The sequence below is a fragment of the Vulpes vulpes genome, chromosome 4 (genome assembly GCF_048418805.1).
Source record: "Vulpes vulpes isolate BD-2025 chromosome 4, VulVul3, whole genome shotgun sequence".
In the NCBI taxonomy this organism is placed as follows: Eukaryota; Metazoa; Chordata; class Mammalia; order Carnivora; family Canidae; genus Vulpes; species Vulpes vulpes.
This window is the reverse complement of record NC_132783.1, coordinates 25,926,678-25,952,427: the sequence shown is the minus strand read 5'-3', so window position 1 is coordinate 25,952,427 and position 25,750 is coordinate 25,926,678. Positions and strand designations below refer to the sequence as shown.

Genomic DNA, 25,750 nt, shown 5'->3' with positions numbered 1-25,750 from the left:
TTTTCCAGAGCAGCCTTTCTTACTTCCTTTGTAGATGATGTGAGTGTTTCATTCAAACACTGTAAACTTAGGCACTTAGCGCCTGCCTTCTGCCCAGGGCATGATCCTGGAGACCTGGGATGGAGTCCCATGTCGGGCTCCCTGCATGGAGCCTGCTTCTCCCTCTGCCTGTGTCTCTGCTTCTCTCTCTCTCTCTCTCTCTCTCTCTCTCTCTCTCTCTCTCTATCTCTCATGAATAAATAAATAAATCTTAAAAAAAACTTTTCCTCGAAAAATCATGTGAAATTTACATACAGGGAAATTCACAGAACACAATTTTTTTATTGTCCATTTGGTCAGGGACTAATTGCCATATTAAAATCACCCTCTGTCAGCTATTTTTTTTTCTAATGTATATTGATTGGTTTCTTATTTAATCAGACTTACACATTTTATTTCCATTGAATATGGAATTCTAATTCCTTACTATTTAACCTTAACTCAAATCTTACCCTCTCTTTTAATAAATTAGGACATACCAATCTTGTAAAATATTATTTCTAATTATCGGTTAGTACATTCCACTCTCTTCTTTCATCTGACAGGTGAGACACACAATCACTCAATCTTCATGCAAAGATATATGACGATGTAATACAGTTTTACAGAATACTGTGTATGTTATTTCTATTACATAATTCATTTTAGTGTTTCCATCCATCAAAATATAGCGTTCATCTGAAACTTCTCTAATAATTCTTTTGCCTCTTATGTACAGAGATAGATAAATGAAGTGACTGTCTTACAACATGTAATAGGTTGACTTATTTGTTTGTATGTGGGGATTTATACAGTGATTTGTCTCCAAAGAGGAAGTGAAATAATTTTTTTAAATGGAAAACATAAACATTTTAATGTGAAGACTACAGGGAAGGCTTTAATGAAGGAGAAGGCTGACATATTTTCCTGATAATGACAACACAGACATTGTTAAATTTCTTTGCGAGGACAATGAGAAAAAAGTTAGGAGGGTGCTTTTATAAAGTCATTGTTATTATTACTCAAGTCAATGAGCTGTTAAGTACAAGCTTAATTATGACCTATGTTCATCATCTTGATACTTAATAACGCACCAGATGCACTTTCCCTGCTTTGTCAATTGCCTGATCTGGGATCCCTGGGTGCCCAGCGGTTTAGCGCCTGCCTTTGGCCCAGGGATCCTGGAGACCCGGGATCGAATCCCACGTCGGGCTCCAGGTGCATGGAGCCTGCTTCTCCCTCTGCCTGTGTCTCTGCCTCTCTCTCTCTCCCTCTCTCTCTCTCTCTCTGTGACTATCATGAATAAAAAAAAAATTGGCTGATCTATCAGTTGACTGAGCATTCCCTGCCAAATGTGACTGTCTTCCATCTCCAGAGGAGATAGCTGGTTTACCCACATCTAGACTTCATCGTTTTCTTCCCAAAATATTTGTTCCCTGAGACAGGTTCCATCGGAAATTAGGTCGGAAATTAGGTCGGAAATTTGTTGTTTACTCACCACATCTTAGGTCAGAAGAAACAAATGAAACAATATCTCATCTTGATAAATGATTGAGATACGGTCATATGACATACTAATTTTAAAAGTGTGTTAATCCCACCTAAATATAGATGACGAATTAATTTAAACGTGGGCTAACCGGCCTGCTCTGCACTGCATCCAGGTGATGCCTTTGCTCTCAAGTTAACCTGATTGCGCAGAGGTGCCCTTGTTCCCTGACTTCATCCCCAAACCATCAGGATTATTTCAGTTTACCTTCTCCTTTTCCCAGAACATCCTGTTTGGAGTCATGCAAAGGGAGTGTTTGCTGCAAAGAAGCCTAATTCATAGTTAACATTGTCCTTATCATGGACATACTACGTAGGGGAATGCCTCTGCTGGAGGTCACCCACCAGGACCCACAAACCTGTGGCCCACACCCAGGCTGGCTGGGCTCCAGACAGGTTGATTTGGCTCCTTCCAGACCCAAGCCCAGGGCGCTGGGCGGTCGTGGTTCACCCAGGGTGGGGGCAAAGTGCCCAGGGTAGCAGCACTTCTTATTTTTGGTGGAAACTGCCCCTCGCTCTGGCTTTCAGGACCTGGGGGTGTGCGCACTCATCGCGACAGTCCCTGTCTTAAGTGAGGCACTCCGCGCCCCCCCCACCCCCAATCACCTCTGCGCGCCCCCCTGCAGCCCTTGCAGCGCCCAGCGCACCCCAATGGCGGCCACTGAGCTTCCTGCAAGCTCCCAGTTGCCTCCGTCGCCGCCTGGGAATCTGGGGCCCCAGGGGACTGCGAGCCCTGGTGTCCGTGGGACACAGGGAGGACGCAGCCGCTGTGCCTGCCCCACCCGCCACCCCTGGGAGCGGGGAGGCCCGGAGAGGCGGGGCGCGGCCAGCAGCTGGCCTGGGGCAGGAGCAGCGCCGCCCACAGCCCAGGCCTGGAGCCCAGCGGAGGGGGAGCGGCGGGGGCAGAGCTCTCCTCCGCGGGGGAGGGCCCCCAGCGGGGGGCACAGCAGCACCAGGCAGCTGCCCGGAGGCCGCGGGGTCCTGGAGCGGGGGTGGGGGGGGCAGCTGCAGCGGGAACAGGCCTCCGTGGAAGCGTGGCTGGTGATCACCGGGACTTCACCTTCTCTTACTTTGTTAGGAAAGCCACCAGGTAAGGAGGGGACCCCCGGAGGACGCGCCAGGCGCTGAGTGGCCTGGGGCTCAGCTCGCCCCCTTCCTGAACCTCCCCCCTTCCTTCACCCTTAAAGGAGCTCTGTTCCCAGGCCCTTTGCTTTCCAAGGAGGGCTTTGGTCCCGCTGGGCCATAGAGATCTCTACTCCATGGCAGGTACAGCCCAGACGCCAGGCGTGGGGTTCGATGCAACTTTCTCACAAAGTTAGATGCAACAGTGCACAGGCTGGACCCCCTCCCTCGCCCCGCCCCCCACCCCCTGCCCTGGCATCCCCAGGGCAAGATTGTTCAGACACCCCGCTCAGAGGCCTCCCCCCGCTCTAGCCTCCGGGGCCCCCTAAATCTTAGCGCCCCTCAAACCATGTTGGAGCCCTTCCCTGCAGCTCCTCCGGGAGCACCATTTCCAGCCTGGTCGCAGCGGCTCCGCTCCACCCCAGGCCCCTCGCCGGCCCTCAGGGGGGGCGGGGAAGCCGGCGGGGGAGAGCGCGGGGAGCCCTAAGGCAGCACCATGCCGGAGTCCTCCCGGAGTGAGTGGGGTCGCCTCCGCCCCCGCAGTCCCTCCCGGGCTCCGCGCTTCCTTCCACTCTCTGGCTGCGCCCAGGGCGGCGCTGGGGAGGGCGGCGGCGGCGGAGGGCAGGTGCCCTTTGGGGACCAAACAAGGTACTTCCCGAGCATCCCCCCTCCCACTTCCCTTGGGGGCGCGGGGCTGGGTGCGGGGTAGGGGCGTCGGGGTCAGCCGGGGGCGGGGGTGCTCCCCTGGAAGCGGACTGATAGGGTTCTCTGCCTTCATTCTCTTCGTGTAGTCCTACTTAGGGACCTCAGAAGCGGCTCTTGTTTTTCTGTTTGTTTGTTTTTTCACAAAAGGCTGTTTCTCCTAAAGCTTTGGTGTCCCTGTCATCCCTGTTGGGGTTTGGGGACAGAGCCGACCTCTTCGGGCAACTCTGATCTCCAGGGTTTCGTTACTCCCCGTCCTTGTAAAGTCTTTAAAAAAAGACTTTTTTAAAAGCTATGGTTATTAAAACGTATGTGTGTATATATTCTTATATACTATCTGTAAGAGTTCATGTTGAGTAAAAGTCAGAAAAGGAAAGTGTAAAATATTTAAAGAGTAGCACAGACCATTAATTGTAAGAGTTAAAAAGCACCAAAAGCTGTCAGTTTAAAGAATATAATCTAAGAGCTTGTGTGTAGTCAGGGGTTCTCGTTTGGGCTGATACTTGGTGGCATTAACTGGGTATTTAAGAGATTACTCAGTTGTTGATTATAAAAATTCCAAATTTCTAAACCCAGCGTGATTCATATGGTTGTGGTAAAAACTTATTGCAGACATTTTCACTTTAGAGCTAGGATTGTTTTTTTAACTAGAAGCTCACATTACTTTGCTTTTTTCCGTTTTGTTACACGCTGTAAGTGTAAAATGAGTCTGTGATTCAGAACCCCATGAAACAGATCGTTCTGTAGAAACATTTAACATTTTTTAAATTTAAAATAAATTTGGATTCACTTAGATTGGGCATCCGTGCCTGTAAACAGGCATGTTGATGGAATATTTCTACCTTATTTGATTTAATTGTTGTCATTTGACATTCATGCGTGCTTTTTTATCCTATCCCCAGACTGAATGATCTGTCCTCACAAGTAGTCCCTGAACAGGATGAAGGTTGCTGGCATTCCTAAATTCTTATTTATATACCTGTGAAGGGGATCCCTGGGTGGCTCAGAGTTCAGTGCCTGCCTTCTGCCCAGGGCATGATCCTGGAGACCTAGAATGGAGTCCCACGTCAGGCTCCCTGCATGGAGCCTGCTTCTCCCTCTGCCTGTGTCTCTGCACACCCCCCCACCCCGGTCATGAGTAAATAAATAAAATTTAAAAAATACCTGTGAAAATTGGTTGACCTTGAAAGGAGTTCTGCTGCTATATTACATTGATTGTTATAACTTATCTTCAAACACAGAGCTAAGCACCTAGTTTAAAGAAAGCTACAAGCTTGGGGCATAGATGCTTTTTAGGAATCGCAGCCTCAAAGAAAAAAAAAAGGAATCGCAGCCTCTTTATGTGAATTTGAGTGTCAATTGAAGAATTCATAACATAATCTATAGGCAGAAAAATTATTTTGAGACTTGCAAACTACAACGTATGGAAAATCCCACCCTCACTGTTCTACCTGCCTGTGTACATACCCTGTGAACTAAGGGCTCTAATCTTCATGCATTTGCAAATGAAGGCTTCTGGTGCCAGTGCCACTTTAACAGCTCTTCTTCTTGCCATCATACTAAAATAATGTTACCTTTCATTATTTACTAAACTTCTCTGCCAAGGAGGGTGATGTTTTACATCATTTAGTATTGTAGGAGTAGCATGGTTGACTTTTTATTGCTTTGTTTTGTACGAGGCAAAGAGAATATTCAGAATATTTGGCATTTAATGGAAATAGGAATTACTAAGTGAGGACAAGTTTTTATGACCGCTTGGATCAAAGTCCAGAAACAGAAGTCTTACACTTCCGTGTAGCTTTCAGCGATAGACTTTTTATTTGACACTGCAAAACTGTGCTGAATTAGTTCACATTCCTGGTCCTGTGTCTAGGATTTTTTTCACTTCTTTTCTTTTCTTCTCTCTTTCTTTGTTTCTGTCATAATTTTCTCATCTCTAAAAGCTGTAATATTCTTATTTGCAAAATAGTTCTATTAAAATCAGATGAAATAAATTTAACACCAATAAAAGATAAATGTATTATAAAAAATTCAAGTGAAATAAAATCAGATGATAGATATCAAATAAATATTGCCATCCACTTTTTCAAAAGATACTGTTTCTGTGAATATATAGGAATATAATTCCAATTATCAGATAAATGATTTGTGAGGCATATGTTATTAAGTTGTCACTAGTGTTGAAGATAATAAAACTCTATGGTTATTGACTCAGTCTGACTTCGGTCTTATTTATAATAATTTTATGGTGGTAATTCTGATGCGGTGATGACCTTTTCTTTTTGTATGGTTTTTATTTTTTTTATTAAGATTTGTGCCTTTTATTTTTTTTTTAATTAATTTTTATTGGTGTTCAATTTACCAACATACAGAAAAACACCCAGTGCTCATCCCGTCAAGTGTCCACCTCAGTGCCCGTCACCCATTCCCCTCCAACACCCGCCCTCCTCCCCCCTTCCACCACCCCTAGTTCGTTTCCCCGAGTTAGGAGTCTTTATGTTCTGTCTCCCTTCCTGATATTTCCCAACATTTCTTCTCCCTTCCTTTATATTCCCTTTCACTATTATTTATATTCCCCAAATGAATGAGAACATACACTGCTTGTCCTTCTCTTGTATGGTTTATAAACAGCGTTCATATAGCCAGCTTTAAGCTGCTCTTTAGTACTCACCTCAAGATGTGCAGTTTTTAGTATTTTGAATATGTTGTGCAACAAAATTTTCTTTTTAGTAATTCCACCTAAATATTTAAAATATCCGAAACTGGCTTTTAAGTTTCAAAGGTAGAATTTGTACCTTCATCCTTATCTGAATACAGAGAAGGTTTCCTAAGGTTTGAAACACAAAATAACTTAGGACTTTGCTTGAACGTCCTACTGCATTTTAAGAATCCTCAAGAAAGATTTCTTCTGTAGTTGAAAAGGCTACACAGAACTGTTTGGTGTTTATTAGTTTATCCCCCAAACATTTTTCAACCTAATATTTTATTAAACCTGTAACTGTTATGTCGAATTAGATGTGTTCTTTGTTCTCAGAGCTGATTGTAGGATGACAGCCTCTTCCTAGGAGGAAAGTCTTCCATAAGGACCACTGGGCAATTAAACAAATCACTGAGTTGATTGATCGTGGAGGGTTCAAAACGACTAATTTCTGAATTTAGGATGCAGTCTAGTTACTGACTTTGCAGGACTTCCTATGAAATTAGTTTAGCTGGATAGATGCGGATTCAGTTGACCAGTGTTTACAGCTGATTGATGTGGTCGCGGTGATATCTGTTATATCAGGCTCTGAGTAAAAAGCGCCTGTGAGCTACATACCTAGGAATAAAAAATGAAGGAAGGCTTTCCAATATAGGAGTCATTCATTTGATATTTAGCTCTGTAATCTTATTTACCGACTTGGTATTCCCACTTAACTTGAACTATATATATTTTTTTACGATGTAAGTGCTTTATTCATTTTCTCTAACTGGTAGAAATTTACGCTTACTGCCAAGCAAATGTTTAAGGCAGGTAAAGCCAAGTACTCACTTGGCTTAAGTTTTGACACTGCAAAACTGTGCTGAATTAGTTAAGAACTTGAGTTCTTAAGAGTCATTTTGCTAAGTATTCTAAAAACCTTTTAAGAAGCTCTTAAGGATATCTATTTATTTCTCTGGTTTGTAGTTTGTACTGAACATGCTATTTAATGTGTTATGTGCCATTGGTAGCTTCTGTTTTCCTCGAGACTTTTCCTCTGATTCTGAATTGTAAAGTCAACCTTTTGGAAATTACCTTTTCTGAATAATTTTATTAAAACTAAACTTGGGACTGAAAAGATCCTCTTCTAGTATCATATCTCTAGTGATAACTATAAAAAATAGCCATCCTTATTTCTGCTCTCTGTACATATACCGAGGTATAAGAAAAGATCCGGATCTCTTAAGCTGATGAAATAATTAAAACACGCACACACACACACACACACACACACACACACACACAGAATTTTTGCACTTTAGAGTTAGAGAGGATCATGAAATCTGGTGTTTCTCAGACTTAAGTAGTGTTCCCCTGCTAAAGACAGTCTTATTCATCTCTAGCATATTAGAAAGCATTTGGTCATAAGTAACATAAACCCTACTTGGATGCATATAAAATTGACTTACATGATTAAGTGCCTGGAGATTGGTTTGGTTATGAAATTGAGCTGATCAAATACCCGTCAAGATTCTGTTTGTCTGTATGTCTGTTTAATCTGTTTGTCCTTCCTTCAGTCCATCCATTCACCTCTTCTTCCTTCTTTCTTTCCTTCTGTCCATCTACCCTTCCATTTTTTGGTCTTATGCTGTGTTGGCTTTATTCTGTACGTTTTCTTTATAGGCTGGAAGCCTTTTTGGTGCAACTTTCGGTGGCTCTTAATATTCTGAAACTAGAGAAATACCTTGTTATTTGTGTCAGTCCTCTCAAAATTACTCTGGCCCTGCTTGGGTCATGTGCCAGCTCTGGACCAATCACTGTGTCCAGAAGAATAGGTTTATCCAAGAGGTGGATAAGCCACAATCTGAAATGCCTTTGGGGGAGAGGGAATTTCCTAAAAGAAAGCGATGTAGACACAGCAAGAAGTTCCAGATACCTACCATCTAGTGCCGGGCTTCCTTTTATTTAATGTTAGTTAAACGTGGAATTCTTAAGAGCTGGTATAATGCTGCCATAATTACAGCATTTTTCCAATTGTAATACCAAAATAAATTTGTGAGTTAATTACGAACTAAAATGGTACAACCCCAGCCAGATACAAGTTGACAGCATTTATTAAATCACCTTTTTAGAGTGAATCTGGCCCTGCCTGCCCAGTAAAGGGTCTGCTGAGGTCAGCTCACCTTTACTACAGTTGCCTTAATGATGATTGACTTCTTCCCCTGGGTCTGCTCAGTCAGGAAGCTTTTATTCCAATAGCACAGCATACCAACTTTGGGTTTTCCTTGGTCTGAAAGCATATTTGCATATCAAGGTGGTCTCTTTTCAAGATTTCCCTTTGTTCTGCGACCACTAAACTGCAGTGTGATTGTGAACACAAATATATACCTGACTGCCAAAATTGCAGGACAGTGCTTGATTCCAAGGTGGTCATCCCAGTATTTTAAAGTATACTTCTTTCACCTTCTTTCTCTCCTCCTCCTCCTCCTCCTCCTCCTCCTCCTCCTCCTTCTTCTTCTTCTTCTTCTTCTTATTATTATTATTATTATCATCAGTGTGGAAACACAAAATTTAAGACACTTTCATAGAAAAATTACAGATCTCCACAACACACTTGTTTGGGGTCCCTCCAATTGGAGGTGCCCCCAAGTGCCAAACCAGCACAGTCTTTCCCATATCTCAGCTGCAAAACAAATCAGTTTACATATTTACAGCATAGACGTCAGTGACTATGTTTTCTTTCAGAGATAAGTAGGATTTCCTTTAAGGAATATTTTTCACACATGTGTTTGTGAGTGCACGGAAATTTACAGAACACATCTCTTTCAACTCTCAGTCAAGTGTGAATGTAAAACCACATGAAGCAGTTAAGCATTTAATTTGTATTGGGTCCCAGTTAGCTTCTCAGATGTTTACATAGCTGGAGAAAACTTGGAAATACTAGATAACTTCAGGCAGAGCGTTCATGTCCTTTCCATGCCAGATCCAAGAGAACTAATCACTGTAATATCGGAGTAGAGGTTATTTGAGGATATCACTTGGAGGTGCTCCGAATCTCCCCAGCTTCATATAATAGCCTATTATAGTGTAGTCATCTTTTCTTTATCTAAAGCAGTACTCCTCAAAGGGGATGCTGTGGGGGTACCTAGGTGGTCTAGTTGGTTAAGTGTCCAGCTCTTGATTTTGGCTCTGGTCATGACCTGAGGGTTGTGAGATCAAGCCCCACCTTGGACTCCATCCTGGGCATGGACCCTGCTTAAGATTCTCTCTCTCTCCCTCTCACTTTTTTCCCTCCCCAGCTTCTCTCTCTCCCCCTCTCAAAAAGAAAAGGTGAGGGATGCTATTGGAGTTCGATGGTGGCTTTTTTATGTTGTTTTGAGACACTGTACAACACATTGCAGGATATTTAACATCCCAAGGCCCCAGACACTAATTGCCAGAGTGCCCCCATCATACTGACCCACATTTCCAAATGCCCCCAAGGACATACTATTACGTACATACTACTTGGTTAGAAGCCATTGTTCCAAACTCTTTCATATTGATTTCTACTGATGAATACTGTGTAAGGGCCCCAGATAGGACAAATCTTAGCTTCAAACCCTGGAGCTATCTCTTTCAAAGAGTATGACCTTAGGTGCTTCATTTGCCTCCTCTGTAAAATGGGGATAGCATTTACTTTGTAGGGTTCTTACGAAATTTAAAGGAAATAATGTATATTTTCTTCTCTCTCCTAGAATGAATTTCAGTAGTTTACTCTTTTATCTTTATCTTGAGAATCATCAGCACCTTAAATATAATCACAGACAGTCATTGCTTTATTCTGGCAAGTGGGAATTAGAACAAATGAATGGTGATTTTATAGATTTTAAGAGTCCTTATTTTTCACATGAATGTTAATTAATGATTTGAACAGAACCATTTGTGAATTCTGTGAGGTACTGGAAAAGGAAGTGGAAGGGGAGCTCAGACCTCCCAGTGCTGTCCCCAGCATTGGAATTGGCCCAAATTAATAACCCTCAGCTTTAAAGTGAGAGAGGGTAGGGAATCAAAGCAGAGACATTCATTAGTGAGCTTAAAAATCTCTTTCAGGTCTCCTAACTCAGGGAAAAGAACTAGGGGTGGTGGAAGGGAAGGTGGGCGGGGGGTGAAGGTGACTGGGTGACAGACACTCAGGAGGGCACTTGAAAGGATGAGCCCTGGGTGTTATTCTATATGTTGGCAAATTGAACACCAATAAAAAAAAAAATATGAATAAAAAACTCTCTGCTCTAAGCATTCTTTTTTTAGGCTTATTTGAGAGAGCAAGAGAGAGAGCATGCACACAAACAAAAGAATACAAGCAGGGGGAGCTGCAGAAGGAGGAGGGAGAAGCTGACTCTCCCCTGAGCAGGGAGCCTGATGCCCATGGTTCCTTGCTCTATCCCAGGACCCTGAGATCATGACTTGAGCCAGAGGCAGATGCTTAACCGACTAAGCCACCAGGTGCCCCAGCACTAAGCATTCTTGATTCTCACAAGGAGAGCAGAGTGTCAGATTCTCAGATTCAATAGTTTTCTTCTTTAACTACTTTCCAAATATATGAGTAGTGGATGCAGGTCAAATCATTCAAACAGTGTAACTCAAACTGTAAAATTAGGATTGAAGGGCAGGAAAAATATCTAATGTTATATTTATTTTTGTGAGTTATTTTTGTGGTTTTCCTACAGATCATTTTAGCAGATTTCCTTATAGGTGTTTAACCATCCCTTTCCAGACAAATAATTAGTATAATTTTTGTAATTCTGGTTTTAAAGTGATTAATTCACATGACTTATGGAAAAAAGCACTGGACAGAAAGAAAAAGGGATGACACTTTAATAGTAATCTTCAAAACTTGGGAATATGTTGTGTTTTGTGGATTACTCAGGTCCTGCAACTTTTTAATCTACTTGTCTGAAGCATCCTGCAAATCTCCCCAAATATTACTGCTCAAAAACCTGGTGCATAGCCCTCCTGGAGGCCCAAGCTTCAGCATACTTAGAGAATTTCCTCAATTGAGCCCCTTCGGTAGGAGCTATAACAGACCAACTTTAGTTTCCAAATCTGTATCAGAGTGTTAAAGTATTATGTTATCTAGTACTAAAAACCATTCTGCGATTTAGAATTATGATTATTGTGAAATATTGCAATTGTTTTCATTATAGTTATTTATTTTCTCACATTTGTTGTGAGTTTTATCTTTGATATTTTGAAAAAAGGTGCCCCAAATCTATAACTTATTTCTGCAAAAAAAATTAAGTTTTTGATAGTAATGGGAAAACAAGATATGTTCTTATATTTATTTTTCTCAACTAAATATTCAGCTCTTTATTTTTATAAATTATTCAGAAAATTACATCATATATAGTGTAGTTATTATAGTCTAGGGAGTCTTAATGGTTTTTCAGTACTAAATTGAGAGAAAACAAGCATTGAAAAGACCATTTTATTCCTTTAAGTGTTTCTGTACAGATATTAGTGCTTTTAAAACAGGAGCCTAAGAAGCAGCAGTGGCTAACATCTAGTTGTTCTGTACAAGCCTCTTGAATAATTTTTATTTTTACAAGAAATCAATTTTGAAGGTATACCCCATTTAATAATGTTTGATTAACTGAAAAGTAATATCTATCATGTATTAAAGACTGTATTAGGCATAAGGCTTGTCTGAGACTCTATGCTGTCACATTATATGTCTCATTTCCTTAAATTTTTAAAAAATATTTATTTATTTATTTATTCTACTTTACATTTTGTGGCTTTTTTATTTTCATGAATCTATTTTTTATTGGTGTTTAATTTGCCAACATATAGAATAACACCCACTGCTCACCCCGTCAAGAGCCCACCTCAGTGCCTGTCACTCAGTCACCCCTACCCCCCGCCCACTACCCCTTCCACCACCCCTAGTTCGTTTCCCAGAGTTAGGAGTCTCTCATGTTCTGTCTCCCTTTCAGATATTTCCCAATTATTTTTCTCCTTTTCCCTTTATTCCCTTTCACTATTTTTTATATTCCCCAAATGAATGAGACCATATAATGTTTGTCCTTCTCTGATTGACTAATCTCACTCAGCATAATACCCTCCAGTTCCATCCACGTCGAAGCAAATGGTGGGTATTTGTCGTTTCTAATGGCTGAGTAACATTCCATTGTATACATAGACCACATCTTCTTTATCCATTCATCTTTCAATGGACACTGAGGCTCCATCCACAGTTTGGCTATTGTGGACATTGCTGCTAGAAACATCAGGGTGCAGGTGTCCCGGCGTTTCATTGCATCTGTATCTTTGGGGTAAATCCCCAGCAGTGCAATTGCTGGGTCTAGGGCAGATATATTTTTAACTCTGAGGAACCTCCACACAGTTTTCCAGAGTGGCTGCACCCTGGAATCCCCTATCTGCAGTTCATATTCCCACTAACAGTGCAGGTGGGTTCCCCTTTCTCCGCATCCTCTCCAACATTTGTGGCTTCCTGCTGCGTTAATTTCCCCATTCTCACTGGTGTGAGGTGGTATCTCATTGTGGTTTTGATTTGTATTTCCATGATGGCAAGTGATGCAGAGCATTTTCTCATGTGTGTGTTGGCCATGTCTATGTCTTCTTCTGTGAGATTTCTGTTCATGTCTTTTGCCCATTTCCTGATTGGATTGTTTGTTTCTTTGCTGTTGGGTTTAATAGTTCTTTATAGATCTTGGAAACTAGCCCTTTATCTGAGACGTCATTTGCAAATACCTTCTCCCATTCTGTAGGTTGTCTTTTACTTTTGTTGACTGTATCCTTTGCTGTGCAAAAGCTTCTTATCTTGATCAAGTCCCAATAGTTCATTTTTGCTTGTGTTTCTCTTGCAAAAGAAAAGAAAAGAAAAGAAAAGAGAAGAGAAGAGAAGAGAAGAAAGAGAAAGAGAATAAAATAAAAGAAAGAGAAAAAAAGAAAAGAAAAAAACGGGTGGGGGGTCAGAAACAAATCAAAAAACAAAAAAAACAAGGGGGAGTACCCTCTGATTCTGTGTACTGTAAATCCCTCGACCCCCCCTGGAACTTTCCAGTGCTGCTTGGTGAATAATTTGTTTTTCCCCTGTCCCCCTAGCTGGTCTCCTGGGGGAAGGGCCTGCTGTGCTGATTTTCAGGTGTTAGCACTTGGGGGAACTGCTCAGTCCCCTGCCTGCTGCAAGGCTCAGTGAAAGATGTTTAAACTGTTTATCAGGTGAGGCCACTGTGAGGCTCAGTGGGGGTTGTTTACCCCTTGAGGCCCCAGGAGGAGCAACCAGAGTAGTGGCAGCCAGCTCTCCAGCCCTACAGTCAGCTCCTGCAGTAACTCGGGAGCTCTCAGTCTGCAGGGGCCTGGAGACTCTGGGGCGGGGGCACTCATCTGCTCAGCTTGTGGCAGGAGCCTCCTTGTTGTCCTTGGCCCTCGCGGCTTCTACCTGTCAGCGAAGGAGGCCAGATACTGGGCTGTGTCCCCGGCGCCCTGGGCTCCCAGGCCTGTGCTGTTGGAATCCTGCTCCTGCCACGCAACCCCCTTCACGCGGAGCCGCAGCTGGAGCCCCTCCGAGCTACTCCCCGGTCTAGCCAAGTGCACTGCAGCCCTTTAGGCAGCTCGGCTCTGGGGTGTGGCGTGCTGTCCCCGGGGCGCAGGTGTCTGTTAGTGCCTCTGGGAGCCTGAGGGCATCCCCACCCTCCTGGGTCCTGCTCCAACTTCCTGTGAGCCCCTTTCCATCTGGGAAGATTGGTGAAGCTCCTGCTTCTCCGGGACGGGGCTTTTCTGTCCTGGGGACACCGTCCCCAGCCTTAGCCGGCTCGACATGGGGCCCCTTCCCCTTGGATGCTTTTTGTTTCTTTATTTCTTTTTCCCCATCCTCCTACCTTGATAGATGCATGAAGTCTTCTCACTGTAGCGTTCCAGCTGTTCTCTCTTTAAATCTCAGGCCAAATTGGTAGATTTTGAGGATTATTTGAAGGTTATCTTGGTAATTTGGTGGGGAGAGGTGACTTGGGAACCCTACTCTTCCACCATCTTGCCCAGAATACTTTTCTGACATTCTTCAGCTACACATATTTAGGGCACTAATTACTTGTAATGAAAAACTGACTTAATTTTTCACATCAACCCTTTTAAGTTATTTAACTTCCTGTGTACTGTATTCTGAATGCTGTTCAGTTAAACAGACTGCGATCTGTAAAAATATGTGTTTTCTATCTGCTTTTCAATCTGGAGATAGGGGATTCCATGGGTCGGGGTTATTGGATAATACCCCTGGAGAAGATATAAACAGGTAGGCCTCGGTGACATGTGTATACGTGTGTATAAGCCCAAAACAGCAAGAATTTTTAACAGAATCCTGTGAAAAATCACTAGGGGTGGTGAAAGGGGAGGAGCGAGGGGGTGGGGGTGATTGGGTGACGGGCACTGAGGGGGGCACTTGACGGGATGAGCACTGGGTGTTATTTTGTATGTTGGCAAATTCAACACCAATAAAAAATAAATTTATTATTAAAAAAAAAAGAATCCTGTGAGAAATCAATAGAAAAAGCCCTGTGCCCTTTGCTGAAAAACTGTAAATCTCTACTGTCCTAGTGACGATCTTTGTTGATTTCTAAAAATGTGTCTCTCTTGGGTTTAAATCTGAGAACGGTGTGCTGTCAGAATTGATTACATGAGCAGACTTTTTTTTTCTTTGTGCTTCTAAGGATATCCTGAGATCTGTTTAATTGGACACTGAAGGCAGAGCATCTGGCCTAACTTCAGTTAAAAACAAAGGAAAAAATGCCTGTAATTTAATATAAACATATGGTGCCATCTGATTCTCCAAAGATATCCCTACCTTAAATATTAGTGCTTAAAACTAGCTTCTTTTTCTTTTCTTTTCCTTCCCCACCTTAGCTACATTTTTTTTTTATGTAACTGGCTTAGGAGGTCTGTGCAAATCAAACAGGGTTTGGGATCGAGATGGTTTTTACTGCAAGATGAGAATATTCACTCATTACAGGCCCCCAGACATGTGGGAGATGATCTTCAGTAGGACAGTAACCAATACACTTCATCTTCATGAAAATTCAAATAAAAGATGATGCTATTTGGAAGACAAGTTTTGACAGGAAAAAATTATATTTTGGCTGCAAAGGTTAGTTAGATGCAGGAAAATGATACTAAGAGGAATATCTTCCTTATTCCTTAGACTTTAAAAATGTTCAATTTATTACCTCAGGGTTTGGTATCAAATTAAAAATAGATAAATGGAGACTTTAATAGTAGCCATCTGTCTGGAGAGTTTTTATTTGGTTTGTCTGGAGAGAGGAAGGATGGCTTAGATTATCTTTGAATGTCTCTTAGATATTTCAAGAGGGGAATGCTGTGGGTAGGGTGGGAAGATACAAATCACATGAGCAGATGATCTTACAGCTTCAGGGAAGTGTTAAGACTGGGAAGGGGAACAAGGCACTTCAGAGTTGGAGGGAACAGGTAGCCTGCAGAGAGGAACTCAGAAGTCATTTGGTTCAGGGTGTTTTGAATAAAATAAATAGTGGTTCTGTTAATGAACAAAAAGAAGTATCTCAGCTATGAATATGTAAGCAACTCTACAGTACACTGCTGTCTATGATCTTGTTGCTATGAGAATATAAGTAATCCTGAATCGATATGTAAAATGGATGTATTGAAAGGGACAGGTTTCATCAGAAGTTTAATATAAAATTAAATGGTGCTTGTCTCCTAAGCTGTGATGTGGTGTGAGATGGTTACAGACAACCAGAGTGAATACATCTAATGGACCGGAAATAAGTCACTAATACTGAATACCTGGACCTGGTTGGAGGCAAAGGGCCTGGGAAAAAGCTGAAATATACAAAGAGCCAACGATGCCCCTGGCCGAGTGTCCTTACTCTAATAAGTCACAGAGAAATCTTTGTTACATTTCACATCTTTGAAGAAAGAATTCCAAATGTCAGACACATCTGATGTATATTGTACTTCCTACTGGGCAGCCAATGTATGACTCAGAGGTAGTTTCTGTGAGTAGTGCTGTCCTCTCCAACGGAGATATGTCCCTGACAGAGCCATTGGGGTTTCCCTACATAAAAAAAAAAAAAGTTGGATTGTGTGGATTCCAACAGTAATGGTGTTCTGGAAGAGAGTGTCTGTTTGTGTAAATGGAGGTCTCAGTCCTTGGATTCCCCAGAAGATTTATGTGGGGATCTGCACTCCAATAAAGATAGCCAGAAAGAATGTAGTAAATGCAAAGCGGTTCGTTAAAGCAAAAAAAGTGCACTTTCAAGGTGGGAGAATAGGCAGGTTCTGAGAGGTGGAACCGGCCCCTAGGTTGTTCTGGAATTGGGTATTACTGGGCCTCTCTGGGCTGGGAGGAGCTGTGATCTGCAGTGAGGTGGTCTCTTAATGGAGGCTGCCTCCAGTCATTTGGGAAACTCCTCCCACAAGTTGGGAGTAAGAGTTTGACCCTCTGAGGTTTGGCAGCCTTCTCCGTGGGGGGGGGGATAGAGAGTTGTAGCCATTATGCAAATACATTATAATGAGTCTAGGGGTTACCTTGGGGTAGGGGTGGAAGGGGAGAGAGCATGTTCTACACCTGAGGCATTTGATCTGCCCACCCCAAGGTCTTAGAAACTACAAAGGAGGCCATTGTCTTCCCAGGATTTTTTTTTAAATTTTTATTTATTGATGATAGTCACAGAGATAGAGAGAGAGGCAGAGACATAGGCAGAGGGAGAAGCAGGCTCCATGCACCGGGAGCCTGATGTGGGATTCGATCCCGGGTCTCCAGGATCGCGCCCTGGGCCAAAGGCAGGCGCCAAACCGCTGCGCCACCCAGGCATGCCTCTTCCCAGGATTTTAATGTGTAGCTTATTTATCACCAGCCTTGCCTCTGCTCCTCTCCCCATCATTTCCCTTTAAAGACTGGGGACCGTGCCTTAGGGTGTTCCTTCCACTGCTTCAGTCTCCCTTCTGCAAAACAGTCGCAGATTTTAAAATCTGATTCTAAGAAAATTTTTGTTTCAAGAATCTAATGGCATTGCTGCTCATTCTGCTTCATTTAGCTCTTTGTCAAGGTAAACAGTTTTGTTACTGTAGCTACAGAGGAACCGGGAAAGGAGACTTCATACCCAATTATCTAACGTGACTTATTTAATGATTTATTCACTGTCCTTAAAGAACAGTGAGTTGATGTCCTCTTTGAGGAGGGGCATGGAGAGTTCTTTCTATGTATCCCAGCAGTCTTTCTGGACACTTTTGACGTTACCCAATGGGCAGTGAGGGGTAAGCAGCAACATAGCACAGTTTTCAAGTGCCTCCCAAAGGAGATCTCAGTATGAGCTTTCCTAGTGAGAAGTTACAAATTCCCATGGCTTCTCACCTAAACATATGAGATATAAATAGTAGGTGTTTATAGTCCTGAGTTCTTCTTTTAGCAGTTACAATATCAAAAATTAAATTTCTGCTTCTCATGGAGGTCTCGCATTTTGTCAGCAAGATTTTTAAATGATTATTGAGGATCCTTTGGCATTTAAGAAAACAGGAATTGTTTGAGACACATGGCAGTGAATGGTATAAAGACAGAACAGGAAAACTGCATTTTTTCTGGACAATATATGCTAAAATCTTGACATATCAGTGTTTGGAGCTCATGTAGCAGATGTTTTGATGTAACAGTCTTTTGGAGGTAACTTGACCTCTGCAGATGGCTTCCTAGTCTGTACATCAGTATGTGGCTGGACCTGTGCAGTTTGTTTGATGTCCCTGCCCCTCATTTTCTTGGTTGCTTCTGTGCCACTCCCGGGGCCTTTCTAATTGCCTTCTATGTGCTGTTCTCTCTGGGTAGGAGCACTCTGTCTCCAGCCCTCCACTGGCCACTGGCCAGTCCCTACCTTCTTTAGAGCTCCTCTCAGGTCAGAGAGGCTGTATCATCTCTTCTGAGATTGCTCAGCTCCCCTCACTCTGCCTCCTTCTGCTCTGCTTGAGTTGTCTTCACAGCTCTTACCTTTCCCTGAAGTGATATCCTATGCTTGTTTGTTCTTAAGTGCTGCAACGATGTCCAGTTCCAGCTGTCTTGTTCACTGAAAGATTCATAGTGCCTTAAGTTGTACCTGGCACATGGTAGGGACTCAGTGAATTATGTCCAGTGAATGCATGATTGTCCAAATGGATCATTGGGAAATTCAGACATTATTAGGCTCGTGGTGCTTTATTTTATTAAATGAAGTTTTGGAGATGTAGAATTTGTTTATCCCCACCCCAAGTCTGCAAAGGTGAATTTATATTCTTATATTTGTGTTACTTGGTATTAGAGATCTGAAGTGCTGATCACTCACTCCTTTCCTCCTCCCCTGGATTCCACTGGAATTTAAACACACAGTGAGTTGGATGGAGATTGATTTTTCCATTATTAAACTGAGCACCGCCTGATAACCTACAGCGTGGGGGCCTTGGAGAAGCTTGATTTGAAGCAACTTGGTTTCCAGAATGTAAAATGAGCTACCCACTCCTTTGGCAGTTACCTCTCTCCCTCCAACTGAATGTTGAGTGGGTCTGACCAGGAAGCCTTATGGCATGAAACAAAAGACAGAGGGCGCACTGACCTCAACAAGCCATGAGCAGGCCATGAAAAGACAAAATGGAACCTATTTTATTTATCTACTATTTAGAAATGTGAAAATGTGGCTCAGTGGATGTCAGATTCTACTGGTTTCATTGGCAAGTTCTCCTCATATGGAAAAGATTCAGGAAACAGGTGGAGAGTGAAATTGAAAGGATTGCTCCAGCTCTGCCCCCCTCAAGTGGGAACCAAGCAGTATCCCCTTTTCAGTGTGAAAAGGGGGACAGGTTGCAATTATGGTTGTCCCCTGGGTGGTTGCAGTTGCAACACGTCTATTAAAATATACCAACTAACAAATAATTTGAACCAGAAAAGAGCTATCAACTCTGAGAGTTGCTGCAATTGTGAGTCGTCTAGACATCTGCCAAATAAAATAGTAAGTTCTATTTGTACGTATGTTTAAGGGGGAGAATGGATGTTAATCCAGCATCTATTCAACATCTGTCAATAAGAAATGTGTATCCTTATGAGAAAATATCATATCCTACTCTTGATATGTTTAGTATGACTAATACTAACTTCATGTCCAAACTCAGCAGCTTTTTATGTTTCAGGTTCGTGGGAGTAAGGGAGAAGTACTATACATTTTGGATGCTACCAACCCTCGACACTCCAACTGGCTTCGCTTTGTTCATGAGGCACCATCTCAGGAGCAGAAAAACTTGGCTGCCATTCAAGGAAGCTTATTTGCTTCTTATTTGTACTATGTACTGTGAGAGGAATGAACCAATTTATAACTGCACTCCCTGTTTTAAATTTATTCCCAATGACCTGCTTCAAATAACAGTAACTAACTCATAAAGCAGAGAAATCTCATGTATTCAGCATATGCAGAAAAGGGTTAAATCTAGTTGTAAATTGACACCAGATCATTCTCTTTATGAGAATTCTTGAGGGAATGAATTACATGCTCTGATAATGTCCTTGGCAGATCTTGTTTTCAAGTACTTTTGATTCATTCAGTGAACATTTATTGATAGTTTCTTTACTTGATGGTTTATTTGGCTCATAGTGCAATATTCTGTGTTATTACTTGGGAAAGGCTTCATGGAGAAATTTTATTTGGGTATATCCTCATGACTAGATTTTGAGCTTCTCGAGGATAGTGTATTAGCCAGTGTTTCCCAGAGAAATAGAACTGATAGGATCTAGATATCTGTCTTTCTGTCTATCTATTTATATATATCTCTATCTATCGAAAGATTCATTCCAGGGAATTGGCTCACGTGGTTATGGAGGCTGGCCAAGTCCAGAATATGCAGAACAAGTGTCCCACTTTGAATCTAGAGGCCACAGGCTGACGTAGAAGAACCAGTGTCCCACTTTACACACCGTTAGGCTGGAAGAGCAGATATTCTAGTTTGAAGATCATCAAGCAGGAGAATCCTCTTATGTGGAGGAGGATCACCCTGTTGTTCTGTTCAGGTCTTCAACTGATAGGATGAGGCTCACCCACACTGGAGGACAATTTGCATTAGTCAAGTCCATCTATTTAAATGTTAATCGCATGCCAGAACACCCTCACAGAAACACCCAGAATGATGTTTGAACAACTATCTGGTGATCCTGTGGCCCAGTCAAGTTAATACATAAAATTAACCATCCTCAGTAGGAACCGTATTTTATTGAATTCCATATCCCTGTATCCTTGCCTAGTGCTGCACATTACATTGGGCTCTGACAGAAACTGTGAGTTGAACATAGCTGATTCCTCAGCAGAAATTCCGCCAAGATGAGAAAAAGTTAAGCAATAAGTTTTTAGAGGAGTCCTCTAATTAAAACTCCTTTATCAGATGGTTAACAGAATGAAGAAACATTGCAATTCACTGGGAAATTGGTTGATTGCATGTGAAAGCACAGCTCCTGGTACCTAAGCTGCAAAAAAAAAGCAAAGCTATGGTTGGCAGAAGTAAGAGAGAAGGGAAAGAATAAGGAAACTAATATTTCTTTAAGAATTTACCATGTGCGGGCAGGCCCAGTGGCTTAGCGGTTTAGCACTGCTTTCTGCCCAGGGCGTGATCCTGGGGACCCGGGATCAAGTCCCATGTCAAACTCCCTGCATGGAGCCTGCTTCTCCGTCTGCCTCTCTCACTCTCTCTCTCTCTCTCTAATAAATAAATTAATAATCTTTAAAAACAAAGAATTTACCATGTTTATTGTTCTAGAAGCTTCATTGTACATCATGTCATTTACTCTGATCCGAAAGACTGTAAATTTAATAATTTGCTGAGAGTTATGCTGATTTCACTCCATTCTGAGTGTAAAGTCCACAGTCAGAAGAGGGAAAATGCACAGAATTAGTTTTTAAAGTAACCAGAAAGGATAGTCATCTAGAATATTCCATTTCCTGATGTTATTAGCTAACCATATTTTCTCCATACAGATAAGCATTGGATAACCAATGTAATTACTGTCTTTTTTTGTCTGGATAAATGAGAGATGCCTCTTACAAAAGGCTAGATTGGGCTGGAAAATAGAATCTTTTTGGCAGCTGGAGATATTCAAGCCACTTTTTAGGTTATTCAGGATATACGTTGATCCAACCACAAATTTCAACTGATATTTTTAAATGTGCATACATTAATTTTTTCCAAGCATTTTGTATTTTTTATGGCTTCCTGATGCAGTCCTCTTCCAGCACCTCCAGCATGACCTCACAATTTTAATTTACAAACTCAGTTCAAGTGTCTCCTTGTGAATGTTACTGATATCAAAAAGCCTACATGTAGACTCATGGAATTTACTTTAGGCAAATCCACTGTTTTGTGTTCTTTCTTTATTCTGTGTTTTAGAGAATGTTATTCTGTTTAATCTACATTTTTTCCTTATGCTTAAATAGTAACTCTAACCTTTGCTCAGCTGCCTTTTGTTTGTGACCTTTCTTCCTATTGGTGGTTATGTCTGTATCATTGATAACACTCTACGTTTGCCCAGACTCCCAAAGGATTGCCTGCTCAGCTTTGAGTTCCCTTTAACTGTATATTTTGCTTGCAATGATCCCTTTAGGTAATGGAATACTATGTCGGTAAGTGTTTATCTCCACCTTTTACCCACATCACTCCTCTAGGCCCTACTTATGTATTTCTTTATAAGGGAACCACCTGCACGTCTCTCTTGTTTAGTAGCCGGTGTTGCAAAGACTCACACAGTTCTCCCGGTCATTCGGTCATTCAGTGTCGTACCTGTCTTCTGCTATGTCAGGTGCGCTTCCTTCCTTGAAATAGAGTAGGAATCTACAGAAGATGACTGTTGGCAACTTTGATACTCTCAGAAATTATTGTTCGATTTAAGAGGAGGTGAAGTGGGGGTGCGACTGGAAGAGGATTCATAAACTAGAAGATCTGTGAAGTTTCATATTCAAATTAATTACAATCTGTTCAGAGGCCAGTGTGAGAGCCTTTTGGTGCACAAGTGATGACAGTGTCTTTAATTCCTTTTAACATTATCTTGGCTTTTCCTTAGAGTGGGATCGAGTGCACTCTGTGTTCCTTGCCACAGAGCACAGTATGGATCTTTGTTCGCTCCCTTGGCGGAACGTCTGTTTTCCTTGAATGCTAGCTGGAGCAGCAGACTGTTCAGGGTTCAGAATCACATCTGAGCTGGGAGCAGAGGACCCAGCTATAATGGGTCACAAGGCTGACAGTGATGTCAGCCTTCTGATTCGGTGGAATAATCTCCTGAGGGTTGCATTCCAGAAACATCGAGCTGGTAGGAGAAGACCATAATGTTTCCTGCTTAACATTATGAATCACTTACATTCCAAATTGTATCTGAAATTTGGGGTATTCAGGAAATTTCTTGTTTGAGCTGTATGTCCCAGGATTGGAGTAAATGAGAAACATTTGTGGCTATGTGGCTTGCTTGGTGGAAAACATCAATAGTTGGTCCAATTTTTTTGGACAAGGGATTAAGAATTTGAAGTCTGTTTTGGCAGAGAATTGGAACTCCTTTTTGGAGACTTAGTTCACTGGTAGTTTTGCAATTTATTTGATTTTGGAAGATTTGCTTTGGAAATGATGATTTAAATATATGAATTATTGAAGGATCTCATAAGCAAAAAATTCTTCCCACATGCACACATTTCAGAACAATTCATTGAACTGTATGTTCAGACTTCTGAAAAGTATTTCCAACTGAACCAGAAAATTCTAAGTGTGAAAGATGTGGCTTAAAATGAACCAAAAGAATTCTTAGGCTCCATAAAAAATGGGTGATTCTTATTACTAAGTATTAATTTCTTTACACCAAAGGAAAAATGTAATATTGGAAGAAATATTTGACCTACTCAGATTTTACAGGCTTTTAAAAATTTCTGATCTTTTCATAGAAAATTATTTATGTACAGAATTACATCATTTAAAGTCAAGACTTTGAATTCTTGGAATATTTTAGATATAGTGCTACATCTCATGTTCTTAAAGACATAGTTCCAGGCATCCCTTCCTGGGACTTTTTTGCAGCATAATATCAACATAAATGAAAAGGTGGCTTGGTGTTATAAGAAAAAGGAGCATATAGAAAACCTGGGTTTTTGGAACACCTCATGAGGGATGTCAGGTTGTAGGGATGGACTGAATATGTTGAGAGAGCACTAGGTATTGAGCCAAACTTGTGATGTCAACAAAGCTTTGTCCCAATTCTGATGTCAGTTTCGTTTTCCCATTAGCAGGAGAGCTATTTTATTACATATTATTTTCTCTCCTTTCTCTGCCTTGTGCAAGGATGGGTAGTCTTAGGCAGTTTATCTTGGAGTCTTCTGGTGACACATGATATTTCAAAATGGTCAAGCCAAGAGATCAAATGTGGATTCCTGTGAGAGAAGCAACTTGATTGCTTCTAAAGCACAGACAAGACTTTCTCCATTGTCATGAAGACATTGAGATCCATGGGCTTATTAAATGTTGTTGATGCAGCATTCAGATCACAGGGGCACCAACCTAGCAACCAAAAAAAAAAAAATCAACTGGATTTTTCATTTATACCAAAAATTATAAAGACTTTTCTCTAATTCAGTTTCTTTTCTGTTTTTTAAATCAGATTTATATAAAAGTTTTTTTAATAATTTTTCTAGACTCTGTTACAGAATATTAGGGAGCAGCTATCTAATGATTTCTTTAGTAATACCATAATAATATCAGTTAAATATCTTGGAGATCTTTTAATGGATTATTTTATAGTAAAGTACATATTTGTCTTTCCTTAGTTAAAAGTTTAAAATAAGTACAATTAGAAGCAGTAGGTCCTATGAAATTTTAAGTACTAGCCCTACTGTGGCTACATATTACTATAGGAAGTTAAATTATTATATTACTTATAAATATATTATTTTAATTCAATTGGAGATTATCCGCAAGTCAAACGACTATTTTTAGAAATATCCTTAAGCTGTATAGATTGATAACTTTGAAATACATCATTTAATCCTTAATAATGATGATGGTGACGGCAGCTAGCACAGAATAGGTACTATGTGCCTATAAGTGGTCATGTGTATTAGAACCTTAATATGTACCATGAATATGTGAGGAAGGCACTAGAATTGTCCCCTCCTCTGTCAGGTGAGGTTGCTGATACAGAATCTAAGTAACTTGCCTGAGCCACACAGCCATTGAGTAGCTGGATAGGAACTGAGTCCAGGTAATTTGTCTTCCCTGTCCACCGTGTAAACCTCTGTGCTCTAATACCTTAGAGTTAATTTGCAAAAGAGTAAACACAGATTTTAAAAGCCTTCCATGCTTCTGAATTTACTATTTAGATAGTTTTGAAACTACTGAACATTTGCAAACAGTTTCATTTAAGAATATACATAGTTTAGAGTTATTTAGAACTCATGTTCCTTGATATTTTTAAGTTCTCAAAACATCCTGAATTCATTCAAAGGCATTGCACCTTCTTTTCTTTTATACAAAAGTCATGCGTAGGCAATATGTGTTTTAGCCTCTTTTTCCCTTTGGTGAGGGAAATTAGCTTTGTTGGAGGATGAGGAAAAGTTAGAGTCAGTGGACAAAACAAACACTTGATATAGAAGTAGAAAGAATGCAGAACTGAGCCCAGTTTGGATTCTGTTAAGAAAGGCAATTTAAAGGCCTAATTTCTGGCCCTGACCCTTGTTGGCTGAACACTTCACTTGATGCATTCATTCAACTGATAGCCCTCGAGCATCTGCTGTGGGCCAGGGCCTGTACAAAACTGAGCCCAGTTTGGATTCTGTTAAGAAAGGCAATAAATGCCTAATTTCTGACCCTTGTTGGCTGAACACTACACTTGATGCATTCATTCAACTGATAGCCCTCGAGCATCTGCTGTGGGCCAGGGCCTGTACAGAACACTGGACATGTTATAGTTCAAAAGATAATCTAGTCACTGTTTCCATAGTGGTAAAAATAATCTTGGAACTCTTGTTTCTGTTGTGAATTAATGATGATAATACCTACCTCATTGGATTTTGTGAAGATTAAGTTAAATAAGATAACATAAGCAAAACACCTGGCCCCTATGTGTGCCATATAAGTTAGCAAGTATTTTTATCACCACTCTGCCATGTGTATAGTTTTTGTCTCTGTAGTTTTGTTTCTATATAAAACAGAGCAAAGTCTGTTTTATTTCTCTAACATCTCAAGGTAGCTGGTATAAATCCCAAGCATGCCAAAGACGTTTAAGTAAATAATCACCACTCAAGGAACAACGTGCTATGTGGATGACAGTCCTAACGGGCCTACTCCCAATGAAGACAGCAGCAGCCTAGTGCCCTGTTCCTGGGCTCCTCAGTTGGATGCACAGGGAAGCATGTGTTCGCTTAGGCCACTTGAATATTGTTTACCGGGGCCATCGTACTGGCTATGGCTGGGTGGCCTGTCTTCTCTTTGGAAAGGTTGCTAGGACTTTATAAATGTAAGAAATGTCCTGTAGGGAAGATATCTTGTTGTGCTGTGCAGAGACCTTTATTAGATATGGTGGTTTGGCAGCTTCAGAGATAGGTTTAAGATCATTATTATTATGCTAAACCGCTTTCAGCTTTTTAAGAGAAGCAGGTTTTGTGCCAGCTGATTGTTTCTTAG

The 25,750-nt window shown here is 41.3% G+C and overlaps 1 long non-coding RNA gene across 2 annotated transcripts in view; it reads left to right on the top strand.

Moving 5' to 3' along the window:
• The first annotated feature begins 2,542 nt into the window (after window positions 1–2,542).
• The window catches only part of LOC140598557 (uncharacterized), a 36,531-nt gene continuing 13,323 nt past the window's right edge, over window positions 2,543–25,750 (top strand). Inside the window, exon 1 of one of the 2 annotated variants that reach the window (XR_012001000.1) lies at window positions 2,543–2,656. This is a non-coding gene — a long non-coding RNA (uncharacterized lncRNA). The remainder of the gene's footprint in view (window positions 2,657–25,750) is intronic. The other variant, XR_012000999.1, reaches the window with a different exon arrangement.